Genomic DNA, 14,565 nt, shown 5'->3' on the forward strand with positions numbered 1-14,565 from the left:
TTGTCTCATTCTCTTGACATACAAGGACTGCTGGAAGTAAACTAGTATTTAGATTAAATTATTAAGCAGAGACAGAATTCAAAGAACAGTGGCAGTTTCACTACCTGATCTCCAGGTTTGGCATATGTGGAGCTGTAGTACGTAGGTGGGGTGTGGCTCTTAGTAGTGCTCTTGGGAGTGCCACAGAAACATTACAGATATGCTCTAAGTGGATGGTTCTGTTCCTTTTCCAGTGCTTTGGAGTTTCATCACTCATAAATACGTCTCCCCACAAATCTGGAATAATCTTTGAAAGTAACTGCTATTCCTCCCTTCCCTTCCCACACAGTGCAACAGAATTCTTTTGGCTGATATCAACTGTTTTCCTTTAGTGCAGAAGTACAAAATTCAGCCAGCCTAACAACAAATCACAATCACTTCTGTTACTATATGGATTATGAGTTATGCGCAAATTGGACCTAATTTGCATGTCCTGATTCAAGCCGTCTTATTAGTAACTGTAAGAGAGAGCCTGGGGCTCGCTCTTCCTTTAAAGCAGAAAGTCTAGCAAAGGTGCACTGCAGGCCAGGTAAGGTACAGCAGCTGCAGGTCACTGGCAACAGGGCAATTAGGCCAATTAGCAGGCACCTGCAGGCAGCCAGGCAGTCTGCTGACCCCAAGTGGGCAGGGCCCTGGGAGGATATAAGCCTGAGGCTGGGGGTAGCAGGCTGGTCTTTCCTGGCAGCAGGGCTCCTGAACAGACTGCTGTCTTGCCTGTGGAACCCCAGTGAGGTGTGGGGAGCTCTCAAGGATAGTCCAGGGCCGCAGGGTATGCCAGCACTGGAGGGGAGGGAAGGTTTGCCCTCTTAAAGGAGCAGAAGGCTGCTTCCCTTGTTTATGTTATAGCTCAGAGGCTTATGGTTTATGTTACAGTTCACACTGGTGGTTTGGGTTGGGACATTAGGGGTGGTATATGGAGATCCCATTGGTGCCCATGGGGCATGTGATCACCTTGAGCACTGCCAGAAGCAGGAATTGTTGAGCCTGGAGTGTGAAGAGAGTAAGGCCACATAGCTTGACGGAGGCCAGGGGCCTGGCACCCGAGAGGGGTGCATCCACACAGGCCAGGGTCCCAGTGCCCAGAAGGGCTGAATTGGAGCCTCAAAGCCAGGTCTGATTACAGCAGGTCTGGGCTAGAAGGCTTAGCTGTGGTACTAAAGGGGTGGGGGCCAAGGCAGCTGAGGATAGAACAATGTTACTATTATACCATGAGACTTGTAGTGTGGTGTAGGGGAGAAATGGAGCCATGCAATTATCCCCTAAGGCTTTAGGTGCATGGTTGACTAGAGAGGCCCAGCAAGGGTCCAGTGGGGGGGCCAGTTGGACTGGGGCCCATGCAGAGGCCTGTGGGCAGCCTCCTTCTTAATATTTATTATTCCATCAAGGCATGGCAGATGAGAAGGTAAGGCACCCTAGGGGCAGAGCAGGGCACGGTCATGGAGCCACCCCTGGGACTCTGACGTGTTACAGTAACCAGCCAACCAGGTTCAAAAATTGAAACAAAGATTAGGTTTGTCACAGCATTTTCAGTTATCCTACCAGCAAAAAGTGTGCATCACTTTTTTTAATTGCTCCATTTACCATGTTGTGTATGTTTAGTTTAATTTCAACCCTACCTAAAAAAAACACTGACAGTTGCAAAAATCTTATATTACTGCCATTTTCTAATATTCCTCTTTTCAGTTACCATCAAGAAAACACTGCTAATATCTGCATGACAAAATAACTGTTTTTAATGAATTTGTCATTCTTAATAATCATTCTTTCCCTAGAGTCAATCCACTGAAACATCAGAAAAAGTGCTGTTTAAATATTTGTGGTGTAATCAAAGAGAATAGTTACTAGGTGAGATGCTAACACCAGGAGCTAATTGACTTGAATAAAATAAAATTGTTCTGAATACAGACAACACTTGCCCAGAACTGTTTCTAATTTGAGTTTTCCCTAAGTAATTAAATAGTTTAATCAATATACAACCTGACCGTCTCTCAGTGAAAAAACTCCAAACAAACCAAGGCACTCCATTTTCTTGCAGAAGCTTGTCAAAAATTGGTATGTATTTTTTACCTCTGCCCCTTATGCAGTTCCTCTTCACCCTTGTTAGAAAGATAGGTGAAAGACCTGAATTTTACACTAAGCCTTGAAAACTGTGAGAGTAACAGCCATCTTTATCTTTTTGTTCAATAGTCTTGGTCTAACTCCTATGAAAATTGTTCCCCTGCCAGGCCAATCCCTAAAAGGCTTTCATTACCAGGGTAGAGACTTTGAACTTGAATTTGTTTTTCATGGGGAAACCAGAACAGAGAATAGTACATGGCTGTCAGTTCCTTGCAGCATCAATTGCTCTTAAAGTTAAAATTTGACAGAGTTGGCGTTGTTAAACCATAATACAGTGAGATGGGTCAGGGCGTCCATGGCATTGTTAGTGTATTTGATCAGTCTGGCAGTGCTGTATTTACCAGTTTATAGTTTATGAACATTCTTAAAATCAGGCCAGATATGCTGAGATTCAACTGGATAGCAAAAAGCAAGAAAACGTAACTTGCAGTTTTTCCAAGTTTTTAGACATATTTATAGATATTTACCTGTAACAATTTGGCCTCTTAAGTGCATTTTCACAGCAGTGGGACCTGGCAGAAAACTGAAGGGAAGAATCAGATTTATTGCTCTGTGAACTACAATATAAAACAGAAGACCAAAAAAAAGTCCTCAAACTTTAGAAATTTTAGATAGACACTTGATAGTACATAGTATATAGTAGCTCTGAGCCTTTAAAATATAAACTTCTAGATTGTCAATGGACCCAGTAATAGGCCTGTGTTCCAACAAGTGAAAGCAGGACCGCAACCCAAGGCAGCTTCATTGTTTCATAGATTTGGAACACTGTGTGTGGGAGCAACAGGGTAGAGCATGCTTCTTAGTGACACTGAATGGTACAGAAGCAGGGAAGGCATGCCTTTTAAACACTGGAGCAAGCCTCTCTCTGCAAGAAGATGGCATGTGAGGTTGGATAACTGTCAGAAAAAGACCTGTTAGATGGAGGGGAATAACGATAGGTTCAGTCATTAACCACTAGCTTGAGTCTTGGGGGGAAAAAAAACAGCCTCTCCTACTCCTCTTCCACAAACTGTACCATCTTAGGCAGGGGTGGGCAAAATGGCCCACAGGCCAGATCCATCCCACCAAGCCATTCTATCCAGCCTCCGCAGTCCCTAAAAAGATCTAGAAAGTTAATTATCTGCCCCTGGCTGCCTGTCAAAAATGACAAGGTGCCAACAGTGGCAGGACCCAGGGGCAGCAGCAGCAGCAAGGCCTGCCTGACCGTGCCCCTCTCCTGGCCCCACTCCACCTCTAGCCACCAACCAGAAGGTTCTGCCTAGCAGAGGCTTATGGCTTGGGACCCTGTGGTTGTTCCCCCACCCTCCCTCCATCCAAGAGGTAAACTCAGGTAAGAACAGGTAGAGGAAACGGGTGAATTATTGGTGCAGCAGGAGCCAGCCCAGTGCAGCTGGCATCATGCAGTTCCCAGCTGCATGGCTGGGACCACAGGAGCCAGCCCAGCTCCTGCTGCCAGGAACTACCAGCCCAGCATGTAGCCTTGTGCCCTGTGGTCCCAGCCATGCAGCCAGGAACTATGTTCTGCCAGCCAGGCTGGGCTGGTGCCTGCACTACGCAGTTCCCAGCTGCATAGCTGGGACCTCACAGCACATCAAGAGCCAGCTGGGAACTGCAGGGGCCAAGCTGGGCTGACTCCTGCTGCCTCCTGTAGTCCCGGCCATGCAGCCAGGAACTGCGTGCTGCTGAAGTGGTCGGTGGGTGGGGGGAAGTGGCAGAGAGTGGGTGGGTGGGAGCACAGTGCCCCAAGACCATGGTTGGCAGCAGCAGAAGCCAGCTGGGAACCATGGGGCCCAGGCTGGCTCCTGCTGTGTTCTGTGGTCCTGGTCATGCAGCCAGCAACTGTGCACTGCTGGAGCAGCAGGCAAGCAGGGGGTAGAGTGGTGGCAGCAGATGAGAAGGAAGGAAAGGGAAACAGCAGGGGAAGGGCAGTAGCAGCAGATGGGGGTGGGGGGGGAAGTGGCAGCAAATGGGTGGGTGCAAGCACTGGACCTGCGCTAGTGCTCTGGGGGCAGGGCCAGCAGAGGCCCAGGGTGGGGTGGCAGGAGTGTGGACTGGCGGAGGCTCTATGAAGCCAGGCCAGCTCTACCACTCTCTGGTGTCTTGGCCACATGCAGTCCTGGGACTCACCAGGACCACATACTGCCAGGGATCTCTGCCTGCAATGGGCCATGAATGCCTTGAAGCCTCACCTCCTGCTGCTGCTGCTGGTGGCAGGGGCTGTGTGCAATGAGGGGGGCATGTTTGTAGGGGGACCCATATGCACACCTCACCATACATGTGTATTCACACCCCCCTCGCATTGCCATAACCATTCACACCCACACCCCCTCACACACCCCAGCCACCCTCCCCCTCCACACATGCCTCAACCCCCCGTCATGCTCCCCCCACACTCACAGCCCCCCTCAAACCCCATACACACCCACACCTATCCACCCTCATGCACACATCCACACTCCCCCACACCCTACATACGCACATACCCACACTCCCCACACCCCTCCATACCTCTACCCCATATACAAAGGTAAGACTTCATTTTAAGTTTATGCAATCGCCTCTATGTGCACTACACAGACACATACATATCAGGACAAAAATATTTTTTTAAATTAGATTAACGTATGTTGTTTGATTTTTTTAGAATAATTTTGTTTTTTTCCAGTTCCAAGATGGCAAACCCCCTAGCCAAAAGGAGTAGCTCCAGGGCCAAAGGAAGGGACTTCTGGTGGCAAAGGTCAGGGGTTAGAGGACAGGCCTTCTGGTTCCAAGATGGTGACCGGGGGCGGGGCACCTGTCAAGGGGCAGGGCTACCCTTGCAGCCCTTGACAGCCACCCAAACTTGTTAAGTGGTCCCCAGCCAAAATAATTGACGACCCCTGGCAAGTTAAGGTCTGTGTCTAAGCTCTGTACTGATGCCATCTAAGGATGGTTCAAGGCAAGATAAAGTAGAAAGCTGAGCTGCCAGGTTGGTGGTGACTGAAGCTGAAACCTATGAAAAATAAATTGAACAAGCTTCTTTCTTTTCAATGCATTTGTGGTCACCCTTGTAACTAAGTTGCTTGGTAAGTCAAGTGGATAAATTTTTTGGTGTGGGAGGTAAGCAAACAAGATCCTTACTGTTTGGTGCCCACAATCATGTACTGAACAGAGCATTTCATATCTATCTAGAAGCACAGTTTTGTTTCCCCTCATTAAAGTGTTCAGTGTACTTTCAAGATTAACTGTATCTGGTTGAATAGCAAGAATGCAAATTTTTACTGTGTTGTGACTATAGGATTGATGTGTTTCTGTGAAGGGGACCAATGGAGACAAGACTGCATTAAATTTCAAGGCATATGGGAAGCACATGAGGATTTGAGTTTCAGCCAGGCACCAGGAAGATTGATTGTGTTTTTCTTTTTCTGAGGCCCCAGCTTACCCCAAGGAGGACTGAGAGAGAGGAACTTATTTGCATATCAGGTAGAATTTTTCTTGATGTCTGGAGAAGAAATGATTGCTGTTCATTAGAAAGCAACCTGACTTAAATTTACAAAGATGCTCAAAATATAGGAGAAACAAATTACCCAAATACCAAAATAAATCTATTGAGTCTCATTTGGAATATGTTAAGACCAGTGTTCCCTCTAAGCTGCACAGGCAGAGGGAATGCTGGTTAAGACCCCAGTTTCCCCTGGTTTTACATGTTATGTACATTATGTAGAATATATTTAACATAGCCAATAAGCCTAGAGTATTTTGCAGCAATAGCTTGATTTGCTACAATAATATTTTTCAGTGCAATAACTTGGACATTCTGCAGCGGCTACTACGTATGCTACTATTATAGTTTTATTTAAAGACAATTTTAAAGCAGTGAGTAAATTTTTAAACATTTTTATCAAAGGACTGTGAATTTCTACCACCTAAATCTTTTAACTTCAGATGAACTCTTGACTTCTCTTTAGATACCATGATATTGTGTATTGGTATCTCTGTGTCACAAGACAATAGATTTGTGCCAAGTGAGGTATCAGCTTATTCATATTTGCGAGTATGGCTGTAGAGCCCAATTCTAGAATGACAGTCCCTTCCACGCTTATCACATGGTACTATAGTCTGCATCTAATCACACATTTTCAGCCTAAATAAAAGTAATCATAGCCTACAATATTCTTGTAACTACCAGTGGGTGCATCTACATGAGCTATTAAGGCAGCTCAAACTCTGGTGCAGTTCACTCCTGAGTGCGGTGTCTTCATGTGTGCCCAAAACTGCAGCAGTTTGAGCCAAGGGGAAGCAGCCCCAGGCTGGCAGCAGGCTCAGGGACGTCAGCCCCCATGCTCCGGGTGGTGGCGTTGGGTGGCTGGGGCACGAAAATGATGAAACTGCAGAGCCATGTGGCTGACCTGTCCTCTGCTGAGCCCCCCCAGCACTGCTCCCTCTCCCCCCAGCTCAAGCTGTTGTAGTCCCAGTCACTACCTACACGTGCATTTCTGCACAATAAGTGACCCCACTGTCCCTGACGGTATGGTCTTATGGCATATTTAATTAATTTACTGTGCCCTAATACCAGCACGTGTGTAGGTGGTGATGCCTTACTATAGAACTAATTAGTCAACGCTTCAGTAAAGCACATCTGTACATGCACCCAGTATCTCTCAACCTGAATCCAGTAAACTGCAGCTTCTTTCCAGCTAATGGAGGAACTATAAACTCATGATTTTAACAACAGTTTTGCTGTTTGGTAACAGCTTAATGAGCTCATACTCCACACCTGGTGATGCCCCTACTCTTAATCTTTTAACATCTAATAAAGCAATAAACAGCTCTTTACTGCTTCTTGCCCTAAAAAGGAGAACTGTTCAGAGTAAATAAACAAAGGCTTGGATTAAACATGGATCTGCAGTAAACCTACAGCCAAGGATTCCCAAACTTCAAGACGCTTGAAATTACAAATCTTGGTCTAGGCCCAGATTTTGTGAATGAACCAACCCAAAACCTAGGATTCAAATACTTCCAAACTCTTCATCTTTTGGGTTTTGGACCAATCCTTTGTTGTCTTCTTAAAAAAAAAAAAAATCGCATCCCTCCCTCCCTCCCAGCATTACACACACACAGATCCCCTAACAATTTTCTGCTCTTGCTCTGTGTATAGGTGAACTTTATTTCAAAGAACTGTGTTTAGTCACCTAGGTCAGGAGAGGGGTGGGTCTCTGTGTAGGATCCTTATCTCTTGTTTTTCCTCCTTGATATCTGGAAACCCATGTAGCTTCTAGACATGTTGCACACCACAGTCCTTCCTAATGGAAGTGGAGGGGAAATGTCATGTGGCTGGGCTGATGAGATATGTCTGAGAGGTCAACCTGGTTGTGCAGTCAACATCTGACTAGAGTTTTAAACTGGATATTGGCACTTCATAGTTCATTGACTTCAAAGTCACGATAGTGTATTTGTACTCTAAAACCAAAAGTAATATAATTTAATGCATTTATATATAACATACATTATATATAAATGTAATTTATGATAATGTGTTTATAATAAAGTATTTTATCATGATACATTACAAGTGATATGTCCACAGGCCACTTACTTGGTTCTTCTGTCACTCCTGAGTTAGTGCTCTGTTAAGTGCACTGCTCTTGTGTGGGCAGAGTTTGTTTATGATCACAAAGATATTGTAGGCTGCTTGGAATCTGACTTCTTGCTGGGTTTTTTATTTGTTTGTTTTTTTTAAAGCTGCTGGTGTTTCTGGTCCAGGTCACACGAATGTTTGTTTTTTCTATTAGAAATAGCTGTTCATTGTGCTCGCTGTGCCAACTGACGCACAGGAAGGAGCAACAACTAGTCTGGGGGATGAAAGTGAGTGCCTCACCAGTCCTGGAAAGGAGCAGTATTGAGTTGTTGGAAGGAGAGCAGAATAAAAAAGGCTAATATTTGTTTTTATTACAATAGCACCTATATAGGAAAGCAACTGTATACATGGCTGCTGTTACTCAGAACAAAAAAGACACCTGGGAAGGCTACAGTGCTGCCAGCGTTTTGCTTTAATCCGGGTTCTTTCAATGGTAAAGTAAGCAGAACCTTTGTGATTTGTTTCTTATTTAACTATAACAAAACCTGCTGCATGTAGGGTTTTCATGTGGGCTCTGAAGAAGAACGTTTGTCTGGCAGCAGAAGACCTTCCAGTGGCTGAGAGACTCTCAGCAGCGTGGTCTAACCTACTTCTATGGTCAGAAATTCACAGGACCACAGCCCCTTTATCACTTGTCTTATTGCTCCTACTTATGTAATCAGGGATGGGTCATCTTGGGCAGATCTTCATATGAGAAAAATCAGAGCGAGCACTACAGTGTGGCATGCAAGCAGCAGTTGTGGGGGAGTCAAATGGGCTGAAAGAGGGAACTGGTGCTTGGGAGAGGTTAATTGCAAGCATTATGGGGTTACAAAAGACTGGGTGGGTTTCTTGAGTTAGAGGAGACTGATCCGCAATGTCAGGGAATGAATTGAGTAGCTGTGAATACCATGTTTTCTCATATGTAACCCACATCTTTTCCCCCAAGCCAGCTGGTGAAAACTGGGGTGTGTATTATATGCAAGAAAAACAGATCCCCATGGGTCTGGAAATTTGGTAACCAAGGAGCAGTGGCAGTCTTAATTGCTGCAGCTCTGGGAGTCATAGCATGGCATTTGACCCAGCACATGGCCCCAGGGTCAGCATGGAAGGTTGAACTTGACACACAGCCATGGACGTGATGTGCCAGTTCTGACCCAGCTTGTAGTCCTAGAGTCAGCACACCAAGTCAGACCTGGTATGTGGCCAGTGCACAGCCTCAGACCCAGCGTGCTGTCCCAGACTGGGGTTACATGGTCCAACCCAGCATGTGGTCCCAGAGCCAGCACCCTGGGTCCACCTCAGCACATAGCTCCCAGAGCTAGCACATGGCCCTGGACCCAGCATGTGGTCCTAGGCTCAGTGTGCTGGGTGTGATCCAGCATGTGGCTCTGGCACAGCCCCAGACCTGGCATGCAGGATCAGTCCATGGGCCCCATCCAGAGCATGACTTGACACATGGCCCAAGAGCTAGTTTGCAGCTCCAAACCTGGTGTGTGGTCCCAGATTCAGTGCATTGTCTGACCCAGCATGTGATTCCAGAGCCAGTGCGCCAGGTCCTACCTCTTGTATAGGCCCAGACCAGTTACTCCAGGTCAGTTCACAGGTCCCACGGGGCTGGCAGCAGGCACGGCTTCTGAGCTGCTGCTACTCAATTGCCAAAAAGATTTTTTTTTTCTTTTTCTTCAGGCTGCCCTTCAAAACCAAGGTGCTGTAGATGAGAATGAATAATATTTACTGTGCTTTGTCAGCATATTTAATAGGACAGCTGTGTGAAGAAATGAATTTGTTGTTTGTTTGTCTGCCAGAACTGGAAAATGGGGAAAAAATTGTTCTGGGTTTATTCAATTAAAATGAAAAACAAAACACAAGAAACTTTCCTTTTTGATCAAAGGTCACAGATTGTTTAGCTAAACCCAAAATAGTATTTGGATGACCTCTTGCCCTTTTTTAAAAACAAAAATAAATTTAGGTTCACTTTTTTTTTTCTTCAAACTAAAGTCAAAACATTTTATATTTAAAAATATCAAAGTGAAATTTGGACTTCTTGATACTTTTTATTTACACTTCTCCAGCCAGAACTAGTGTGAGTTCATGCCCCCTAAATTTGGTAAATAATTTTGGTAAATACATTTTTAGTGAACAAATCTTTATCAGAAAAATTTCTCACGGTTCTTATCTATGGTAGTTTCTAACTGTTGTACTACCTGGTGAAACCTGATATAGCAGTCTTTCAGGTCCTTTTTCCTTTTTATGCCCAGAAGGGTTTAAAGCACCTTATAAATAACACACACCACTGAAACTGAGCTGTACTGGGGTGGGAAATGCAGATCAGAAACAGAGTGTGATGCATAACAGTGCCTCTATGTGTACTGGTGGTGTTGACCTCACTGAATTTTGAACCTTGCTTTCAAAGGAGCTTAATATTTTGAATCTGAGTCTTCCTCAACTAGGACTTCCATCTTAAAACAGTGCTGAATAAGTTGCAGAACTGGAGACCATATGTCATTTTATGGAAGTCCTTTTTGCCCTCTGAGAACATACCTGTTCCTCTTCCACTGGACTCTATGGTTAGGGACACACGTTACACAAAAACAGGTTTAAGTGATCAGAAAGTGGTTTAAACCTGTAACAGAACAGATGTTCAGTGCACATAAACCAGTGTGAGAAAAACCTGGTTGAATGTAGTATCAGGCTTAACTGATTTGGCTCAAACTGGTTTATGCAATGTCTGTCCCAGCCCCCTTACTGGTTTAAGATAAACTAGACACCCCCAGCATGCTCTCTGGCCTGGGCAGGGCTCTGCTCCACAGCAGGGCTGGCCCCTCTGTTCCCTGGCTGCAGACTGCTTCCCCATTCCCCCTCACCACTCCCTGCTAAGCAGGAATCCTCCCCTCCCCTCTGCCTTGCTGAGAAGGTGTCTGTGTATTAACTAGCAGACCACATGCTGGCTACCATCTGTGCTGAATCAACAGGCAGAATCAACAAGTAGCTGGTAATGTCCCTCTGTTGTTTTCTTGATTGGGTGATAAACACTGTTATCAATTCCCTGCTGGGCTAATCAGAGCTCCTGCTGAAGCCAGGCCACACCCCCCTCAGCTCCATGCTGTGACAGGAAGGGGAGGCTGCTGTAGCACCCACCACCACCACCTTCTAGCCCGAGCCACCTCAGGCATGTGCCTGCATTTCTGGGATGTTGGTCCAATCGAAACTGATTTAGCCTAGCCAGGTTAGACTAACCTAAAAAGATTGAATCCATTTAGGCTCAGGCTTTTTAAATGTCTGTCCCTAGCCTATTAGTATGAATGATATAACCTTAATTCTAATTTTTGCCAGTCTACTTCCAATGTAATCCTAAAGTATTGATCCAGCAAAATTGTGCTTGAAGTTAAGTAGATGCTTATGACTAGTCTTACTGTCTTCCAACCCCCCTGGAGTTCAGTAGTGTAACTAGGGATGGGCAAGTGAGGCATACGCCCTGAGTACTGACTAAAGGGGGTGCCAGAATGGAAGCAGGAGGCACTAAAGTGGAGCTAGGGTTTTCAGCGCTCCAGCCACACAGAGTGGAGCAGGAGTCTCCTCATCACCCCTTCCAATGGGAGGTGCTGCTGCTGTCACCAGAAGAATTATTGGTGGAGTCAGCAACCAGGGGCTGCTCTCACCCATTCCCACTGTCACTTGTTTCTGAACTAAATTAAGGGTTTTGCATTGTTGCTTAGTATAGGAATCCACAGTGGCTGCCCAGATACTGGCTACACCAGGCTATACTGGCTCCACTGGCTATACTGGCTACCCCAGATACTGGCTACACCAACGCCTCTCCTCACAGCACCCTGCTGGCCCAGGGTGAAAACCCTACCAGTATGCCTCTGATGGGATGCTTCATACCTCAAGTGAAGCATATCCTTGCAGTCAGAATTGTGTTTTCATGTACTTTGTACCAGGGTCTTTGGTTAAGAGAGGAGAGATCAGCCATTCTGAGTGTCCAACAGAGATTTATTGTAGGAGTGTACTTGAAGTAGAGAATGTGGTTTTACACTTTTTTTCATTGGTTTATCTGTACTATTTTGATGAAAATAATTTCTAAATTTGGGTTATTTTTGTGGTTCATAATTTGAAATCTTTTGCATCATCTTAAACAGTTTAGCAATTAAGCAGAATGATGTAGTGGTTATAGAAGATGTAATAAGACTCCCTTAACCATTTGAATCAGGGAAATAAGGGTCCTATATTAGGACACATGGTAAAATCCTTCTTCAGAAAAGTTAAATGCTTTAAAATTCTTAAACTTAATCCATAATGAGGGAAAGTTGGCAGGTATAACAATTCATTTTACATATTAATTTAATATAAATCCTCCAGCAATTATTTTACCTAGCACATTGGCTTTCAACCTTTTTTCTTTTGTGGACCCCTAAAAATTTTGAATGGAGGTGCAGACTCCTTTGAATTGGAAGTGCGAGTATTCACAGCCTTTTGATTGATCAAAGTCATCTTTCATGGACACCTTAGACACAGTCTGCAGACCCCCAGCCATCTGTGGACCACAGGTTGAAAGCCACTGACCTAGCAAAAAAGGAAAGGTTGCTTATAATTGGGTTTTGTGCCTCTTTCACAAACAATAACCAATGTGTAGGATTTTATCTAGATGGTACTATAAATCTTTCTCCTGCCATCAAACCTGTCCTTTGTCTTCTTTAGTTAGACTGAACACTCTCCCCCCATTGCACTCTTCTAAATGCAATAGGGCGCATCTACACATGTTGCTATGGCGATGTTTTTACTGTGCCACATGCATGGCACATGGTTATTTTTAGCAGCTACTTTGCCAGAGCAGCATGCTATACTGGGGAAGCATGTCACTATGGCGAAGTAGCTGCTGGTCTCGTGTAGACGCCCATGGACACTGTCATCGTAATGCATTGCTACGGTGATGTAGCGTCACATGTAGATGGACCCATCGAGTAGAATAACTATTGTCCACTTGAGCATATAGCTTAGCCTGCATTAACAGCAGACAGGAAAGAAAAATACAGGGTTCAAAGAGAGGTGTGAAAACAAGGCCCATTAACAACATAGACAGCCTGTAACAAATCATGTACACTTCTAATTTAAATGGTACATGGAAAAACTAGTATTCTAGCCCCTTCAATTGTGTCTGCCACCATGCATATTTCCTATATGCTAGCAAACTGAGAAGATAAAACAAATTGGTTCAAGTTTTAATAAAAGTGATCTCCAGGAGAGAAACAGATGGTAGATTATTTGGTCAGGCACAAGATGAATTCTCAATGTAAAACTGATATAAAATTATAAAGCTAAAATGAACAAACATCCACCTTTCCCCCCATCAACAGTGCTTTGTAGAGAAGACAGTGTAACAGCTAAAATGAAAAGACAGCTGAGAAGAGTATGTGGCAAGACAGTGAGAAACTGCCAAACATCATGTAATATCATTAAGAAGTCAGCTTCCACTTCAGTGTAGGACCAGATTGGATTCTTAAAGATAAATTATAACACTTGTTATGGGTCAGAAGTAAAAACCTGGGCAAATTAAAGCTTTCCTTCAAGATCACAGTTGAGTGTACCATTATGAAGCTATTGTAGTTCATATTCTTAAGCTGTTTATCAGCTCACCTTTTCCTAAAATAAAAACGTTATTCCTTTGATGCTGAATATTAGGCAGGATATATACTGGCTTAGTTGCACAGGTCCTCAAAGCACGTGCATAATCAGAAATAGAGTCCAGCTCTGCAAGTTATGTCTGTCAAAGTGTTAAAGACCTGAAACCACCTGCAACTAATACTTGCTGCTCTTTTTTTCTTTGCCAGCTGTGGACTGTAGGATAGCCAAGAAGACATTCCAGAAACCTCTCCTCAGTGTCTGACTCGCTTACAACTCTGTCTTAACTTCTAGAACAGATTTAAACTAACTTTTGTGACTTTTTATCTGCCAAAGAATGTATTTAAATTATTTGCTCCTATTTAATGTAAAAAATAACTGTCCAAATCAATCCCTGTTTTATATCTTGCACACAGATCCTACACATCATGGCTGAGAGGGAGGTGGGGAAAAGGAGCACTGTGGCTGCATTATATGGGAAATGTCATCTGGAGCAATTACATTGTCTTTCCAACAAAACAGATCTGAACCACTTTCTGAAGCCAAATATTTGGAGAACTAAATTTGGGTGAGTGGGTGTTGTGCACAGAGCAGTAGTTAAGCATTTCAAGCTGGCTTTGAATCCTGGAATTTTCAAATAAGCCAAAGGGAGTTAGGTGCCCGAATTCTATTAAAATTCAAGTTACCAAAAAGCCACAGATTTGCTTTTTTTTTTTTTTTTTTTTTTTTCTCCTGCAGTGATTAAACCAGCAAATTTGGGAAACCTATGCATAAAAGTGCATTTATCACATACATAACATAAATGAGAGAGAAATAATAATGTCTCTAGGATGTTAGAAAATCAAATTGACATTCTTTTCCTAGTTGAACAACATCCTGAAAGTCAGCACAAATGTGCACGCACTCATAATTTTCTCAATTTCAGCCTGTGCCTTGTGTGTGCTTTAAACTGATGCATAGGGAGAGGAATTTGCACTTTGTTGTTGTTCCAGTGGCACAGAGAGCTGCCAGGTTCATCTGACTCATGACATTAAAATCTTGCTTTTTCTTTAGCAGCTGTCATACTCTTCCTAGCTGCTCATAGTCAGGTTATTCTTTCTGAACCAGAAAACGAGAACAAACATATAAAACATATAAAATGCTCGCAAACAGTTTCAGGCTCAGCTTTGGGAGCATCCAGACTGATGAAT

General features: G+C 44.1%; 1 long non-coding RNA gene across 1 annotated transcript; it reads left to right on the forward strand.

Annotated features, from left to right (window-relative positions):
- The first annotated feature begins 730 nt into the window (after positions 1-730).
- Positions 731-14,102, forward strand: LOC132244645 (uncharacterized). Its single transcript, XR_009456338.1, has 3 exons — positions 731-808; positions 5,435-5,619; positions 13,585-14,102. It is a non-coding gene; the product is annotated as an uncharacterized LOC132244645 (long non-coding RNA).
- The last annotated feature ends 463 nt before the right edge of the window (positions 14,103-14,565 follow it).

Source organism: Alligator mississippiensis, chromosome 13 (genome assembly GCF_030867095.1).
Source record: "Alligator mississippiensis isolate rAllMis1 chromosome 13, rAllMis1, whole genome shotgun sequence".
Taxonomy (NCBI): domain Eukaryota; kingdom Metazoa; phylum Chordata; order Crocodylia; family Alligatoridae; genus Alligator; species Alligator mississippiensis.